The 17,764-nt window shown below is 42.2% G+C and overlaps 2 long non-coding RNA genes across 2 annotated transcripts in view; both read left to right on the forward strand.

Annotated features, from left to right (window-relative positions):
* LOC111266901 (uncharacterized) overlaps positions 1 to 17,764 on the forward strand; it is a 57,795-nt gene that overhangs the window by 27,541 nt on the left and 12,490 nt on the right. The gene's annotated exons all lie outside the window — the stretch shown is intronic.
* LOC147752621 (uncharacterized) lies at positions 9,101 to 17,314 on the forward strand. Its single transcript, XR_015313590.1, has 2 exons — positions 9,101 to 9,300; positions 16,687 to 17,314. It is a non-coding gene; the product is annotated as an uncharacterized LOC147752621 (long non-coding RNA).

The following is a 17,764-nucleotide window of genomic DNA, read 5'->3' on the forward strand; positions in this document are numbered from 1 at the left end:
CAGCCAGAAATAGACGATTAGATAAAATAGAACGATTTCTAAGAGAGCTTTCGTATGTTTGATTAAAGCAGATATCCGTTGCAGGCGATCCTTTCTTCCGCTGACTGTTATAGAACGCATCAAAGACCATAGGCCATTTTTACACAGAGTCTACATGAAAATAATATTTATTTGAAGGATGGAAACATTAAATTTTCACCTACGCCCATGTTCGTACGCCATCTTCAAGACTATTTTTCTTCCCATACCTTAGCACTCCATAGACATATATGATGTTGTACATTTGGTTTTCTCCTATTTTATTTGGATATGTCTTCTTCGATAGTAGCGTTTTTTTACTACGCATTTGTTCGATCTCGCTAGACTCTTTGATCTCGTCCCATACATCGGGGCTTCGTCGCCAACGTATTTTATCCATTTACATAGATACGATGTTTGTCACTATAGGTAATCTGTACGTATCGACAGGGATTGCGAATATCGCCATGTTTATATACGTAGCGAGGGTGATTCGAGTTGCCGTTGCGGATTTTTCTCCTTTCCTTTCGTGTTCGTTCTTTTTTTCAGCGCGTCAGTGGTTCATTTATGCGTCTCCCTGATTTGCGTCTGTAGACGGTCTGTAGAACTGCCAGATCAATGCAGAGATCTTGCTCCCAATGTTCAGTGTCGCTTCAACAAGATTTGGTTTAAGCGACAACACAGGATCGCCAGCGATGGTCAAATGCCTCGTATGTGTATCTAAAATTGTACAGAAAAGTGTGACCAATCGGTGACGATAAAACATCTGTATCGCCTCATACCTGAACGCGTTTTTATTTTATGGGACGAATCTAGCGTTAGTGCGAGCAACGAATGTTCGATCGATCAATGAGGTTAAACTCGATATATCATCAGGGTGGAAAGCGAAAGGCATCTTTGCCCCTGCGCAGACTCTGAACGCGAACTGAGAAGCTTATCATCGGTTCAATAGATAACGCATCGTTTTTCATTTCACTCATATATATATATATATATAGGCCCAAGCAATTTTTAAATTCTCGCTTTGCTTGAGACGTGATACAACTTAATACCTCTCAGTTCCCATCTTCATTGGTACCAGCATTGACGCAGTCATCATTGCGGTTATCAGCACCCATTACAAGTAGACCTCGTTTCATTCTAATGTTTCCCTATTTATTTAGAATTTCTGATAATATTTCGCCATGCAGCTTTGTCTAGTTGCTGCCAGCTTGATTTCGTCTATAAGAGGTCGAATTTTTTGAGTATTGGCAGTCGCTTTCTCGGTAGAGTTATTTTTTCGTGGGTGTCAACACCGGTGACGTGTCGATCCTTCGTTGACTTATACTGTCAAATCGCTAGCGATACCCTTGACCAGTTGCGGAACGTCCTCGCCGGCCGCATTCGCTGTAATTGCAGCTCGAGACGTTGGCCGTTACCGTGCTTCAAGGCGGTAGCGCTCCGAGCAACCCCGTAGATTTAATTATCATGCCATGATAACGGCGTAGAGTTGAAGACTTCCTACATGTATGGGCATTTTCTAAAAACAGCAAACGTCTCTAGAAGACTTATTCATTCGTCGGTGCTAAAGAATAGGCGCGTCTACCAATATCAATCGACGGTACTGAACTGTGCCACTGCACTGTCTGCGAAATGCTGATATTTGCAAGCTCATAAATTGATAATACTAATTTTCTACTCAATTCATTACTAGCAAACCTAGTGGACGACGATAGCATATTAGGGCGGGGGGCGAACTTCGTTTGACCTCTTTTTTTGCTTTCATCACGTCACGTATTTGTTTTCATCGCGCATTTACGCCGTCCTATCGAAGTACTTTGCGTGAAGCACATTTACCATCCCAATAAAGTACGCTATGAGGCGTTGAGGTGTTTTTCGAATGTTGCATGATATATCCAGATCATCATCAGAACAATGGCGTGCTCATCTCATCGAGCGAGCCGTTGTTCAATCGTTATTTCACGTCGCATCGCCGACGCTATTACGGGTTTAGTCTATGCCCGGCGCCGGCCACAGGAAAATGGCAAGGCCCATTCATAGCAACAATAAAACGTTAACTTTTCAAGCGCTAGTCTAGAATATAACGTTGCCTGCCATAGCAGCAGCGGCGCCAGCTATGTCGACGGTAGGGTGTGAGCGGTGACTCGTATCGACAACGGACGCGAACGACTGACAGGCGTTTGGACATCATACGCGCAAGTAAACATGACGACAACATGATTGGCCAGTGGGGCGGCCGCCCTATACTGTGGTGGTCGACGACGGTCACACTGGCCATTTGCCCCACGTTCGATCCCGCTGGAATCTAACGGTAATTATTCGGCTTTCCGCCCAGCTTGTCGTGTGGGCTTAGTCAAGCTATCGGTGAGTGGGGCTTCACTTGAGCGTTCATTGTCGTCATCGGCGGCGGTACAGTAAAATGAAATAGTAGAGCGCCGATAATAATAATAATAATAACAACAGGAATAAAATAATGTCCCTACTAACAAAAATATTAGGACTATACGAAAAAAATTAAAAAAACCACGCATGTGGCGTAATCTATGTCGCTGTCAAAGCTTAGATTATATAAAATAAAATGATGACTACTAATGGTAGCAACAAATGTTCAGAATATAGTACGGTATAGTTTTAGGGCAGCAGGACGCGTGCGTTGATGCTATTGCCAAGGTGGTCATGGCAGGCATGAGGCTGATGGTCACCATTGGCAAATGGCTAAGAATTATTATAGCCGCCATCGTAGTGATGCTTGGCAGCCTCTGTGCTATAGCCCCACAGATTTGTTCACTTATTTCAACAGTTTTTGTGCTGTTCTTATTAATATATTTGTTATGTTAATTTTATAGAAAAACCTCGAGCAGCGCGCTCTGTTGAGCGGCTTTTTGCCTTGCCTTTCATTAGCGGTCAGCTCAGTGAAGCTGGTATGAGACGAAGAGGGTGGAGCATTCGCGAACAGAGGCGAAGTCAGACCTGACCTTCTGCGGACAGGAGCGCTTACCATTCCCCAAGGGATTGTCAGTCGCCCTGCAACAAAAGTCGAAGCAACACCTTCTGTCACCGCGTACTCAGATCGGAGAATGGGGCAGCTGACGCGCGGTAGCTTCTGGCATCTGGCAATGCAGCAACAATCACGGGACGGCGACCAGATCAAGCAACGCTTGCCGTTCGCACCCGAGCCCAGACGGACTGTAAACAAAAACTGCACGAACCATTTAGAACTACTAATACCGATAACTAGACTTGCCCACAAGGACAAATGAAGAGAGCGACACTACCAATAGTAAAAGCTGTACATAACAACGCAAAGGGCGCTAATAGTCGCAGAAGTTATATCAGCATACGTAAATAGCTACCGGGTTCGTTTCACATGTAGATCAAATATTATTGAAGAAGGCCAGCAGCAAGGAAGTGTAGAGATACAAGATTTGTTCGGTGTTCTAGAACCAACTATTGGGCTATGAACACGAGAAGGGTTAACTATTTTAGCCAGTCAAGAAACTGCCGGGGTTGACGACCAAGCCTCGGGGAAAAACCTTGTCATACTGTACTAATAACGCTATTTTTTTCTGAGAAAAAACCTCCGTCTGTAGAGTAATTCTAGAATCTGTCTTATGAAACGATACAGCGGCACCGGCAACGAAAGATTTAGTCATATAGTGGCAGTCCAGTACGTATTAATGTGCAACAGATAAATGTTCCCAGCTTAGCGCCCGATGCTCCTGCTGCTAAGCGGAGTGTACCCCCGTCTGCTTACAAACTTAGACATCCCCTAACGTGTCGATACGTTTACTAAGTAGACTGATTATCACTAGACTATTGTGCAGACGACGGTAGTGTGATTGTATGCTACATGATATAGAGTTGGGGAAATATAATACAAGGTTGTACATTGCTGTAAAATCGGCATCGTCCGATTCCGTATAATGATTCGATCATGACTAATGTTAGCTTTGAGATTTTATAGAGCATGCAATATATTAATGTAAATAGCATAAATCCTAAAAACCTATGCGAAATTGACGTTTTTCCACGCAGGTTCTTTTTGCTAGAAGCACGCAATATAACCAAATATAAAGTGTACGACACGAACCGCCTTTACAGATAATAGACGGATAGAACCTACTAAAAGATGATCCGGCCCTTTTAGGTGCCGTCTTGTTGTTCTCCTACCGGCGATAACAACAATATATAGCTTCCTTCATTCATCAACGTAGGCAATAACATGAAGTTCTACTAATTTCAATGACGATCTCGCGGGTTTCGATGATATCGACAAGGATGTCATTACATGGCGGATCGCCATAGGCTAGCGATTCAGTCGCGTGAAAATCGAGCTTGAATCGAAGTACTATAGCATAGTATGTGCCGACGCAACGATTGGAACCAATAATGGGCTTTAGGCTGGTTGTAAGCACGACCGTCGGCCTTGCTACCCGCAGTGCATCGGCTACCATTCATTAGACCGCAATATTTCCTAAGGTTGCACATCGTTCAACAGTGAACTATTTTTCGCCCTAGCGATTACGGCGAAGGATGGCAGCGTACTTGTCACACTGAAATCTGTTGTATTGCGTCGCTATGTGTGTGTGTGTGTTTTAAGTAGATTTTGATTTTTTCTTATATATTTTTTATCACTGATGCTGTTTGGCAATCACCTCAGACGTCACATGTTGCTATACCTTACAGAGGAAACAGACGACACTGCCATTATACATCAACGTCTAATTGTTAGGCTCTCTACGTATAATATACGTATGTTTGAAAGACGACCGAACATATCGGCCGCCGATCCGATACGCCAGCCACAGCAAGACATATTGTTACCCCCCTCTCGATTGTGATCATTGTCACGGCGACAGCATTAAACATCATCCGTTTGGCAGTCCTACTTGAACGACCAAGGAAATTTGTCTACAACAAGTATCGTCCTACAGGAACGAGGTGCTCCTGCTCCTGCTGATGCCACCGGGGTTAAGATGTGTTGGATGGCTTTTTGCTTTTTCTTCTCCTTATATGGCCGTCACATTTTTTGTCACTAGCTACTAAATTACAGGAAGAAAAGAAATATTTAGATACAATTTATCTAACTGAGAGAGAGAGAGAGAGTTACGCGAGCGAGGACCAGGTCAAAAGATTCAACGACTTCTGGCCGTATAGCAGTTGAAAACGTGCTTACATGACACGCCATACGCGTAGAGGTACGAATTACATATATAAGCTAGATCCTGTATTACATTTCTCCCGGTCTGCTCGACTCTCGTCGGCTCGACGCGGTTCTTGTCGCAGATCTTGTAGGGGCATTGACAAGAAGAGGCAAACACAGCTGCGAGATAGATGCCGTAGAATCGTACTCTACGTCCACACGTATACAAGTGACGCCAGTCACTTACGGGCATGCCACTGCAGTATGACACCATATAGACGAATACTTTAACGAAGGCCTTCGTCGCTCCAACTAGCATTGCCACCCCCTTGCGATCGTCTCACACGCGCAAAAACATGTTGCTACAGGTACGGGATGAATGTCAGTTTATTTCGATGAGCGCGCGAGCGTAAATTACACGTTAATATGAACATTTACATAAACACATCAAAACGTAAGGTTAGCATATGTTCATGGAACGCTCCTCATGCGAATGGCGGACACGATCGATATTGCACGTACCGTATTCGGTGACGGCTGTAGGTAATAGATAGTACCTATTTATAAAACGCAGCGAACGTGTTGGGTCGCTTCAGTCAGATGAATGTGATCGAAGCATCACCGTGCTGCTAAATGATGTGATAAAAAAAAAAAAAAAAAAGCAAAAAACATAAAGTACTAGAATTCAGAAAGAGGGGCAAATAGTTTAGATTTATAAATCGATTTGGAACTGTGTTCGATCCCATACAATGCAATTGACTGACAATGGTTTATTTTTAAGGGAATTGTAAATCTTCAGTGACGACACCATTATAGCGGTAGGGCTTATTAGCGGTAGGGTCAGGTTTGAGTCCGTTACACGTAGGACGTCGTCTAGCTTCGATATAAACCTCATCGCCACATCACCTATATGGCTTCCTGGTAACCTGGTTATCTCAGTTGCGAATATAACTTTGTTATGACTATTCAACTAAAAATATATCGTAATCTCTAACATAATTACATAATCGTCAGTACATATTCTAAAAATATCTATAAAAAATCGCCTGTGTCTTGTATGGGATGTCGCTCTTCATCCTTCAATTGCTACCTCATATTAAGCACAAAGTACTACGTTATGATAGATGGTAAACATTAGCTGTTACTGCAAATAGTGAACACGTACTTATGGACTTGTTGTTTCCAAGTGATCGAAATGGCCGTAACGTCAAAGCATGTAAGCCATTGATCGTAACTAAACCTAGAAGGCGTCCTACACTGGACGGAGCAGGCGAAAATTGAAAAAAAATCAAAAAATGCATACGAAATAAACGAAAAACTCTATCGGGAAGATTTTCATACGCCAATATAATAATACAAAGAAGGCAAACCAGTTGAGTTTTATGTATATATATATATATATCAATAGAATAACGGTAAATGTACATTTACCCACATCATACTAGTTCAGATAAATTGCTTTCTTCAGAGCAGATATAAAGGCCGCACATTGCCTTTAACTAGGGTTCATCTAAGCAGTGGGTGCCCGTCGACTGCTTAGGCGGTCTTCAGCTGCTTCATTTATGTGACAATGGCACCAGTCGTAAAATTTCAAATCTTTATACACCTTCCCCCAATTGGATGAGACGAGCTATTGCAAACATTTCGAATTTACGTTTGAATCGAATGTAATAATAAAACAAATACAATTGTATCAATAAAAAATGAAGCCATAATAACAAGCGTTACGTGAAGGATGTGAGACTTCGATAGCAAATGTAACTTTGATAGCATCGCACCAACGCGTTTACAGTTAGATGAGGCTTGTTTCTAACTGTCGCTGCTCCTTCTGTGCCAGCTACTGATGAAATCGCTGGGCTCAGTAGAACGATCAGCAGCTTCTTCTTTTTCTTGCCATTTAACCACCCCGTCCTCCCGGTCTTGCGAACCCCCTTTTCAAATATAGGCGAGCTAAGCGAAATTCGACTTCCAACAAAACTATGGTAATAGCTCATCAAACTAGTACGTAGCATAAGCGCTTAGCGGAGTCTTGGTGAATCGCGGTCGCGATCGACGCTAAAATGCCTCGTTCCACCGTGAGAGGTCATCGGATCGGTTAATGGATAGATATCTAACTGAGACTGTTGAGCTGATGCTTTACCAGTTGTAATATCCTATAGCCACAATTGGTTAACATAGCGAGAAGTGAGACAGGCGAAAAGTCCACTATCATGCCCCTACTGGATCGGTAGCGACAAAGATTGAAGTTGTTCAAAGAACTAGACTTTGGTTTAATTTGAGAGCTGGACGGTGAACGCGCCAGCGTGGTCCCTCAGCTCGCCCTAACGGTAGGCGACAGTCTTCAGACGTCCGTGGACTGAGGACACCTCCGAGCTGCTCTATTGATTGCTATTATGGTAGAACTTGTCCTAATGGTAGGAATAATTATATGTCTGTATAAACAGTCAAATATTTTGCTAAAAGGACACATCGGAACGAAGACGTTCAAACGACTTCACTGAATGGACGGCACTGTCAGGTCTCGCGGGCATAGCGACCCGACAGAATAGTAAAATGTAAGTACTGGCCGTATTTTGTGTTTGATGGCAAACGTATGTGTATCGAAATACACGACAGCTGAAAAAGAAACACTCAAGTTGATTTTTAGTGATAGGGAAAATTATGGATGGTTCATCATACGTGAAAGGGGCATTTAGTGGTGAATATTGGGTTTAGAATGCCTATACGTGGACAAACCAAGGGCATGATGGTCAACAGCACTCCGATAGCGGTTTAAAGTTCGTGTGGGAACTGGGTTAAAGACTGCCAGCAAAAATCAATCCCTATCTTAAGTGTTAGTATTGCACTGTAAAAATAACATAACTAGACATCTGTTTTACTTATGTGAAGATCATATTAAACGCACCGCGGCCGCTAAACGGAAGAAAGGTTTTCCAGTAATCGAAGAAGAAAGTAATTCCAGTAACAAACAAAAGGGGCGCAAAGTTTGTAAAAATGTTTTTACAATATTTTACAGATCTAGCTCGCAAACAATCTCCGCTCTGAACTGGAATACTGTTTCGTTTCAGCTGCCAGTCAACCTAATCCATAGAAAAAATGCGTGCCACAGGCCAAACAAAAACTCTCTACGTGAACCCTGTTGGTGTATGTGCCGAGCCTGAAAGGTCATCAACTGCGGTAGGGCGTAAAAGCAAGTGGCGCAATGATCGTCTGAACGAAATATAGGTGTAGGCGTGTCTTCAGCGTATCGTCACAAGACCAGCCACCTCCGGGTCTTAATCGAAGAAAATGACGTTAGATTGCCTGCGTATTGCCTCACCACGGCGGTTCGTTGAGAGTGGATCCAGAATGTTTCTTTGGCGCGGCCAAAATGTTTACGCTGGCGGCGGCAGCGTCAAGGAAAATGACAAACGACGCCCCTGGGAAGCTTGTCGCGTAGCTCTTCATCGCTGAATGAACACGAGAGGAAATCAGTCGTTAGCCATCACTGTCAAAGATACGTTGAATTGTGCTGTTAACGTATTCAAATCATTGTGATCGGTCTCACAGTCAGTAATAAGTAACTGTCATGAGGTGGCATCGATAGGCGTTCACTAGCTCGGCGATCAGTGAACGTTTTTAAATAGTAACGAGTTTTGTAATTATAAACACTCTACAGTGAAGTTGAATAGTAACATTTTTTTCAGTAGTTACCAACCCTAAGCAAAACGCAATACAACTGGAAATAATGACTTTCTTTTTTTATTCAAAATTATCTGAAGAGCATTACGTAAGAATGATCCTACATTGAAGATGTCAATTCTTGTTACTTCGCTGATCGTTATCGTCGTCATTACCGTCAAACACTTGCAACTGGCCAGCGGTATCGAACCTCGGTTTGAAGCCGTGCGCTTAAACTAGAAGGTCTGAAACGTTGAGACTGATCTTTCCTCCTCTAACATATCACCTCTGAAAGATACACTATTCTTAATCTAAATACAATTTATTTAGGTTACTTACACGCTATATATACACACACACAGGGTGTTTGTAGTAGCGTTACTTATACCTACATCGCAAGAGTTGTTCTTTTCAGAGACGGCGATATGGAAGGACACTGCCGCTGTAAACAGGCCGTCTGCGAATGCGCATATATTTATGTATGTATTATATTGGTCAAATGAAGATGCGTTTATTTGGCAGATGGGTTATGTTAGAATGAAACGTTTGCCCCGTTGTCGAAGTCGACCTTTGAGTGCTGTCTTGTATCCGTGTAGTCGTCCCTTGCGGCACAAAATACTTCGACACATATATATACACACGGTACTTTGATGTCTTCACAGCAGTACAGTGCTATCGGTACGCTATAGATGTAACCATTTCTGACAGACACGAAACTCTACCTATGACTCTGAGTGGATATTGGCTGAAACAATACTTAGATTGAGGCACTATTATTATAATCATCTATGTCAAGGATCACTGTTGTTACTACACGATGAGGGTCTACGTCAACTTTTTTCCCTACCCTACACACAATTCAGCCCCGGCTCGCTGGTATGATTGGTTCTATGATTGTACAGCCTTTGTCGAAGCTTTTCTTCAACGAGAGTCTGAATCAATGTTTAGCTTAGTAATCAACACCTTCACGATTCGTTACCTATCAACAACGCCCTTTTGTGTGCGGTTAGTTTCCGCGACTGCCGTTTGCTCCAGTGTTAAAATCATTCTACTGAACATCGAGTAGCTCGGCAATTCATGAGTGAAATAGGGACCTGTTCGCGGCCTACAATTACGATGCGGTCCGATTAGGCGTAACGATCTTCTATCTACAACAATTTACAGTGAAGCATTGAAATAACCTGATGGAATAGGATGGAATGAATTAGTGTCATCTACATCAATAGGGCAGTTGAAAAGAGAGATGCATGTTGCAAAGAAAAATAACGTCAACTATGTACAGGGATGGCTTGGTGTACCCGTAGGGTTTATGGAAAAAGTCAAGTACACTTTTTGGCCACAGGTTCCAAAAGCACCGTTTTACTATGTGTATATTTCGAGTTGCTTAATAACGATCTACAAGAGCAAAATATTAGGCAGGGTACGTCTTACACCGTCTAGCTATCTAGCCACGCTAGGATTCGATGTTTATTTTTGTTGTTAGAGAAATTTTCTGATGTCGAGAGAGTGTACCATGAACCTCGGTACCTTGTCTCAATGTGCCAATCGAAAACGCTCGGCCTCGTTTTGCGATGTCAGGATGACACTGTGGTACTGCGTTTGCTCTACGCCTATGATTAATGATTATCGATCGATCTTTGTAAAAGAAAAGACAATCAGGGTAATCAAGGGTTAAGCAGAAACGCGCTGTCTCCCGCTACGTTGCAGCCCTAGTCGATATTGATCGAATTCGAACGACACACTGCCACCAGTGTGGATCAATATGGTAATATATAATACTGAGACTATTAGTACGGATTTTCTCAGTTCTACAAACTAAGAGCCAAGACCTAGAGAAGTTAGCATTGATCTTATCCAGAAACAGGCTTTCCGAGAGATATTCTCTCAGTAAGCTCAGCTATTTGATCGTCACTACATAAATAATAGTAATAACAACAGCTTTAACTGTATCGGTGAAAAGCACCGGTAAATATTTCTCATTGGTTTAGGTTTGGTAAGATATGTCGACGTGGAAGTTGGGAAATGCAATGGAAAAATTAAGCAGGTGTACTGATGCCTCGGGTTGACGATAATGGCTCGATTGGGGAGCGGCTTAAGAAACTTAGGTAAAGTTTCAACGATAGGCTAATAACCCGTAAAATTCAAAGGTTAACATGCATAGGTAGAGTACCATTTTTTGCGTTTATACTCCAAGGTTCTAGGGAAGCAGTTGCAGCAAAGCAACTAATCAGGCGATGAAAGGGAGACCAATGTTACTGAGGAGGCTTTTCCAACATGGCATCAGGCTTAGTGGCACACTTCAGTGAGAGAGTATGGTAACTGTAGACGAATGTCAGGACAGCCCTTCAGTTTTAATTAAGCAACAAAGGACGTGGTCGACCACCGAATCAGATTAACTACATCAATGCAAGATTAAACAATTGCACAATGCCGTCCTACAACACGCCATAGAGTCATCATGTAAAAATTCAAGAATCTGATCATACAGAGGAGCCCTGCTTGAATGCTACAGGATTTCCGACAATTTTAAACATACGTTATCGGGTGCCAGCTATGAATCATGATGATGTAGTGAAAGTAGTGCTATTAATGATGATATGCTTTGCAAAATAGTCGAAGAGGCCATGACGAAGATTGCGATATACTACTACTGTAGTATATCGCCATCTTCGCCATGGCGTAATTACGCGTAGGGCTTTTTGGATCACCCCTATACTCACAATATCCATAAAATAGAATTTAATTATAGGCCACGCCGCACGTCTGAAAAAAAGAACGACGGAAATATAGAGCACTCGATTGTGTTTAGCAGTTTCGGTTTAAAACTGATTCCGCTTAAGTGCCATAGAATCGTCTTACGGAAGTAGATTTTCGGAAAGTTTCTTTTTTCGTATTCAGGCCCGCAGATTTATTGGCTGTGTAATAACGGGCAATTTCGCGTTTTAAGGAAAGGAATTATAGTTAACTTTCAAAGCCGATCAGCAGAAAAAACACGACACGATTCCACGGCTGTTATCTGAATGGGTTTTGACCCAACTAGTTCCAATAACAATAATAATTATAGGTTGTACAAAAAAAATACAAAAAACACTGAAGCTGTCTAAGGACGCTGGCTAGAGGAGCGAATTACGTACATGAGTAAGTGGGATGGAACAGATTTATGGGTCACTCCCACCAATCGAATACGTACGATTTAGGTGGCTTTATAAAGAAGCAAACTTTAAACTCTCATTTATGAAATAGATTAAAATAAGCCAAAGCATGCACATTCCCTATATCCATTGCCTATCAGCCGTTCGAATCCACCCAGATTAAAGAAACAGACACACGCCACTATCTTTCTACTGGTCATTGGCTATCGGCTGTAATACCGTTCTGCGTGATATTGAGCGTAAATATAGGTCCAAAATTATCACACCTATTTCATTACGATATAAACAGGAGCACTTACCTTCGTGAGACGCGTGCTGTTCTTTCGATGAACGAAGTCACCGCTTCAATCGCGGGGCTCGGGTCAGAGAAGGTTGCAGGCTATGCAGTTCCATATATTTAGCAACAGCAGACGCTCGGTAAAGCCTAGAAAATCTAGGGCAACCTATTCGACCTGAAAATGTGCGAATATAAATGCGCTCTGACTGAACGCGGCGATACATCGAGAAACCTCACATAAATCGAAACAAACCTTTGTATTCGGATCTCTGAAAATGGAAAGCAATCAGATCAAATCGGCCTACAAATAGCGATTCGTTTCTATGAGGTGTCGGTAGATTTCATTTTTTTCTCCATATCCTTTGCTATAAACTTGCGGCGATTGACGCCTATATGCTAGGTGTAAAATGGTGCAGGAAGTTGCCGCTTCTTAAGGAAAGATGGACGGAAGTTTACTTCCACCTGAAAGCTTAAAGGCAAATGTTTCGAGCTGATGATGCACACTGAGAAGTTTTAAGTAATTATCATAATCATTTCTGAGAAAAAGTCTTTGTCCAAGTTGATATAATCTAAATTCTAGGCTGCATTTTATTTTTTTATTTACACTTTGCAGCCTCTATATTCAGTAAGTATCGAATTGTTACTAGACATGACTATTCTAGGATACATTATAGTTACATTATAATTCAAGGTCTTAACTTCCAGAGGAACTTCGGCTATAGCCGAGGTTCAGAACTAGCATCAGTGATTGCGTTGGTTTCTGCTAATGAAATTATCATTATTATAGAGTAATAAAAACTGTCACTAGTATTTACTTAACTATACTATGGCACGAAAACAACACACAGTAAGCAACTAAGCTGCCGCGTCACGAGGCAAAAACAAAAATGAAGGTACCAAATTTTGTTTCGATTTGTCCTGCGTTGAGTTTTTAGGTGACCGTCACTCGGATAGCTACGTGCTGTCTTTGTTCTAGCCCTATCTATCGTCTACGGTAGTTTTGCGGCGTAGTCGCAGCTATTTTTTCCCCTATATTTTCTCAACTTACTTGCGATATAGGGCGCCCCTTTTCGCGTCCCACACATTCACGCTGCTGTCGATGTAGAGAAATACTCTGCTGCCTTTTATTGACTGTTTTTTTAGCGTTTTACTTTTTGCAACGACTCCGCACAACGGAAGCACCACTACTTCTTCTACGATAACTATTTCGGCGACTTTTCTTTTCTTCGCCCCTCGACGGGGGCAAGTGGAGCGGGCGAAACGTTGCGCTCCGTTCGTTACGTAGTTGCATTTCGTAGCAACCCAACATGATACGCCATTGTTCTGCGGTTGTGTCTATTTGTGTCCTGTGTGATATGAGTTTCCCTTTCGTTCTATGTTCAAGCGATACTACTTTTTTGCGTTCCGTATCGTTTTATCGCCGACGTGGTATCCAATAGAGCACGGCCGGCGTAAACCAGCAACGTTTCCTTTCGTGAGCCCGAAAAGTGATCCCAACTATGAAGACCGGAGTCGACGTGATGTATCTAATGAACAAGTCCGAAGTCCAAGGTCTGTAGTGGAACTGATTTCGGCATTTGGAACTGCTATAGTGTCTGCGACTGTGGCAGTGCAAAGATCTCTCCAATGATAGCCGACAAATAGCTGATGAAGTAGAATGGTTGCAGACTTCGTAAATGGGAATAAGAGAAGGATGCTTTGAGTAAGCTAATCATTTCTAGAACAAGCTTCTGCACGAAGTGTCCGTGTGGCAGGATCCATAAGCCAAAGACGACAGTGTCTTCAGGATAGCTTCTGCTCCTGACAATGAAACAGAGGCTGCAGGCAAAGAAGCAGGTGGCGCCACAGAAAAGGTGACTTGCAGAAAAAAGTGAGTCATGTTTCCCGAGTCCCGCTCAACTCGGAGCAATAGAACACACGGACAGGATGCATGGTTAGAAGGTTGAGTGCACGCACTCTTTGGTTTTTCCCATGCCGATGTCCTTAAATCTTAGCCTCAAGAGCCGGAAGCTGTAAGGCATACCTGCACGAGGATCGGCCCAAAAAAGATCTTTGCTCGACTCGAATACATTAAACGCAGTCCAGTAGGAGGCTACGGGATTCACAAAGGCAGTGTGCAACATTTGCTGGCACTCAATGTATCCGCAATGCATGAGCAATAAACAGAACAGTGGAAGACAATGAATCTTGCAATTGACGATGCAATAGCAGCGATATCGTACGATATCCTTTTTCTTTGTTGCTAGCAACAATTCTTATAGTCGCCAGCCCTTGGCCCCTCTGGGTTAAACCAATTTACAAGAAGCGGTTGAAAAGTAGCAGAATCCTGTGTGTAGGGCTCGTGCCAGTGAAATGCCCAGTCGACGTTTGCACTTGATAACAAAACTTCGTTCCATGGTCACCAGACAGCAAATAGCAAACCAACGGTCAAACGTTGAACGAATACGTGAATGACTGACTTTTCGGTCAATAATAAACAAGTACTACGAGGCAGACCAGTATAAAAATTAGTAGCAAACGAATCCTCTTCTACTTAATCATCACGGAGTTTCCCTATTAACAAACGCCGATGATCGCCGCCGTACGTATCTATCAGCACAGAGTTCTCCGAATATTTAGAGAATCGAGATAGTGGCAGTAATCTCTAGCGAGTGAATGGTCCAGTTTATATGCACCGTTGACGATAATAGCACAGATTTGAAGTGAGATTTATAATAGAACGTCTAAAGAGCGATGATCGTAAGAAGCAAGCAACTTAGGCTTGAGGCTGATACCTTTTGCGAAGTTTTTGTCTTATTGCCGTCGTTGTCGCTGCATTCGTCAGGTCCGCTGACTGTTGCCATTTATCGGGCGCGACATAGGTCGGTCGGGATGGTCTGGGCCTGCTTGTCCGCCAGATAAACACTGTGTCGTCCGCGTCACCGAAGCAAACGACAATGGGAAAAAGCAGTGCTGCGGTAAAACGAAAACAAAAAAGAGGGCAAGGACGGGTTCACCTAGCTTAGCTAGAAGTCCCAGAATCTCTACGTCTAGCACTGCAAAGCTCCTAGTCTACGCTCGTGCTTAAATCTATTTTCTCGCCGATATGATCATTGTTCCAGTCGGATACTACAATTATCCAGCAATAAATTCTAGTCAACAGTAAATGATAAGATATGCATAAACTATCAGCAAAAGTACTATTGATGTCGGCTAAAAATTCGCAGAGATAAAAGAGTGTACGAGGAAATCACGACAATCTATCTCCAGTTAGTTGATAAGCAGACATGGATTTCAAGCCGGAGTTTCTGACGTATGATTGATAGCTCCGATATATCAGTTTGTCACGCACGGCAGACTAATAAGCGTCAATCATTTAGCCGTACAAATGAGGTCGTATGCAAAATTGCTTCGTCAGCAGCAGTGTTAGTATCTATGATAAGACTTGAAAAAACCTTGACATTTTATCAATACAACTGCCATCTACTGAAACAAACAATTTTATTTGTATAATTTATATAATTTACCCTACAGGTACAGGTAAAATCTAAAAAAAGAAAAAAGAAAAAAACAGATAGATTAGACTCTCAAATTGAATCCGTTATAGCATTGAAGTGGTTGCCGATTAGCCAACAGTTAGCCTGTGTGATTAAGACGACTCCTAAAATCATATATAGACCCATAATAATTGGCAATGAACAGGGTTGCAATAAACTTTATCTGTCATATAAGTTTTTTTTTAAGTTACTTATTAAATGTCAATACCAAATATAAATAGCCATGAGTATCGATGCATAACATGTGCGCAAATAAAAAAAAGTATGCCTAAAGTGACTCCGGTTGTCCTAAATACTGAGTGAAGCCAATTACGTCCGCAAAAAATTACTACTACTAATAATTATAAATCGTTTCATACGTTTCCAATTTCCCACAAACAAATTTTTTAACAAACATTTGTTTCTGATGATTGACAGCAGAAGTAATCTACTCTGAGCTTCTATTCTCGTAGACGGTTTGCAGCGGCCACAAAAAGCAGCATTGTTTTTACGTTGTTGTGCTATCATCGAAAAACTGTCTTTCAAATAATAATCATTTTCCAATGGCCGCCGCGTATCAGTTGTTTGTATGTGCATGTTTTTTGTTTTTTTTTTGTAGTGTTATTAAGGTAGACGGATCAGCTGACCGCCCGAGCCAGTCAGTCTGACCCCCGGGCAACTAGCTGCCATTTCCTTCTTATTTTTTTAAATTTAATTAGAATTTTGCTCGTTTAAAGACACACTGTATTGTGTGTGTTTATTTTTTTTTTTCTAAAGTAACTCTCCCGCTAGCAACGTGGCTAGCAGCGATCTTTGTCGCTTGCCCGCTCTTTTTCTTTCTGTCTCTGCTATTTCGCTGGTTGTTCTTATACTAAGGTGACGATATCTTTTGTCGGCTGATAACATGTTGGCCATATTCAGGCAAGGAGAAGTGGAGGGGAACAGCGATTCAAGCAATGAGGTGAACGTCATCATTAGCAATGCAGAGTTCCCTATGAGATCACGCTGCACTCAGGCGTATCTCGGCGAAAAACAAGGACGTGAACGCGGCCCCCCTGGTCTTATCTGTATTAGCTCGTACAGACTCATGTCGGATTTGTAGCGGACCAACGATGTAGAAAATTATAATCTCGTAGGAAACATACAGACATACAGAGTATGGACGTGCTGGCAGCGGCAGCAACAACAGCGTCACACAACTGTATGTAGTAACGTAACGAGAGCAAGAACGACAGTGACAACAACCTGTTCTACCTGCTATAGGATATAAATAACGGATAATAAGAATAAATAAGGCCAGCAATATTAAATAACTTTAGTAAAATTCAATTGTAAACATCGACAATAACAACAGTTACAACAAATGTAATGGGATGAGTGGTAGACAGGGGGTGACCTGTCGGGTGCAAAAGACCCTCCTTAAATCCTACTTCTGTTAAAACTTCCACATCATAGGGGAGTTTACGGCCATACTTTTTTTTAGAAATTTTTTTATTGGTTCACAGATGTATAAATTATACGCGTGTGTCTGTTCTTATTCGTATGTGAATTTCTCTGTGTATTACTTGGTTATTGGGAATTGTATTGGCGACAAGCGTTAGGTGAAGAGGGGGAGTTATTACGTAATTGCGTTACCAATCGCAACGGTCCAATGGTAGCGGGCCGGCGAGTGACTTTCAAATAAAAAAATTACCATAGCGCTAACGCGCATTCACAGACGTAAATACGACGTCAACAACGATACTCTATGTAGCTAGTTGCCGAAAGGTGCAAACGTGTGTCAATATGCTGTCTTCACCGTAATCGACCCGCTCAGCCTTCTAGGATTAGGGTCAATTGATCTGACAAACCGAGCACTGGGTTTGGTAAGCAGAGGGGTTGCGTCGCCCTCGGGTTTCATTGACGGGTCCATGTCCATATCAGTACTAATTAGCTTGCTTCTAGCCGACCCTCAATTACCTACTTATACAAATGTTCATAAAACAATAACAACGGAAAT

The sequence above is a fragment of the Varroa jacobsoni genome, unplaced genomic scaffold (genome assembly GCF_002532875.2).
Source record: "Varroa jacobsoni isolate VJ856 unplaced genomic scaffold, vjacob_1.0 scaffold_1126, whole genome shotgun sequence".
Classification (NCBI taxonomy): domain Eukaryota; kingdom Metazoa; phylum Arthropoda; class Arachnida; order Mesostigmata; family Varroidae; genus Varroa; species Varroa jacobsoni.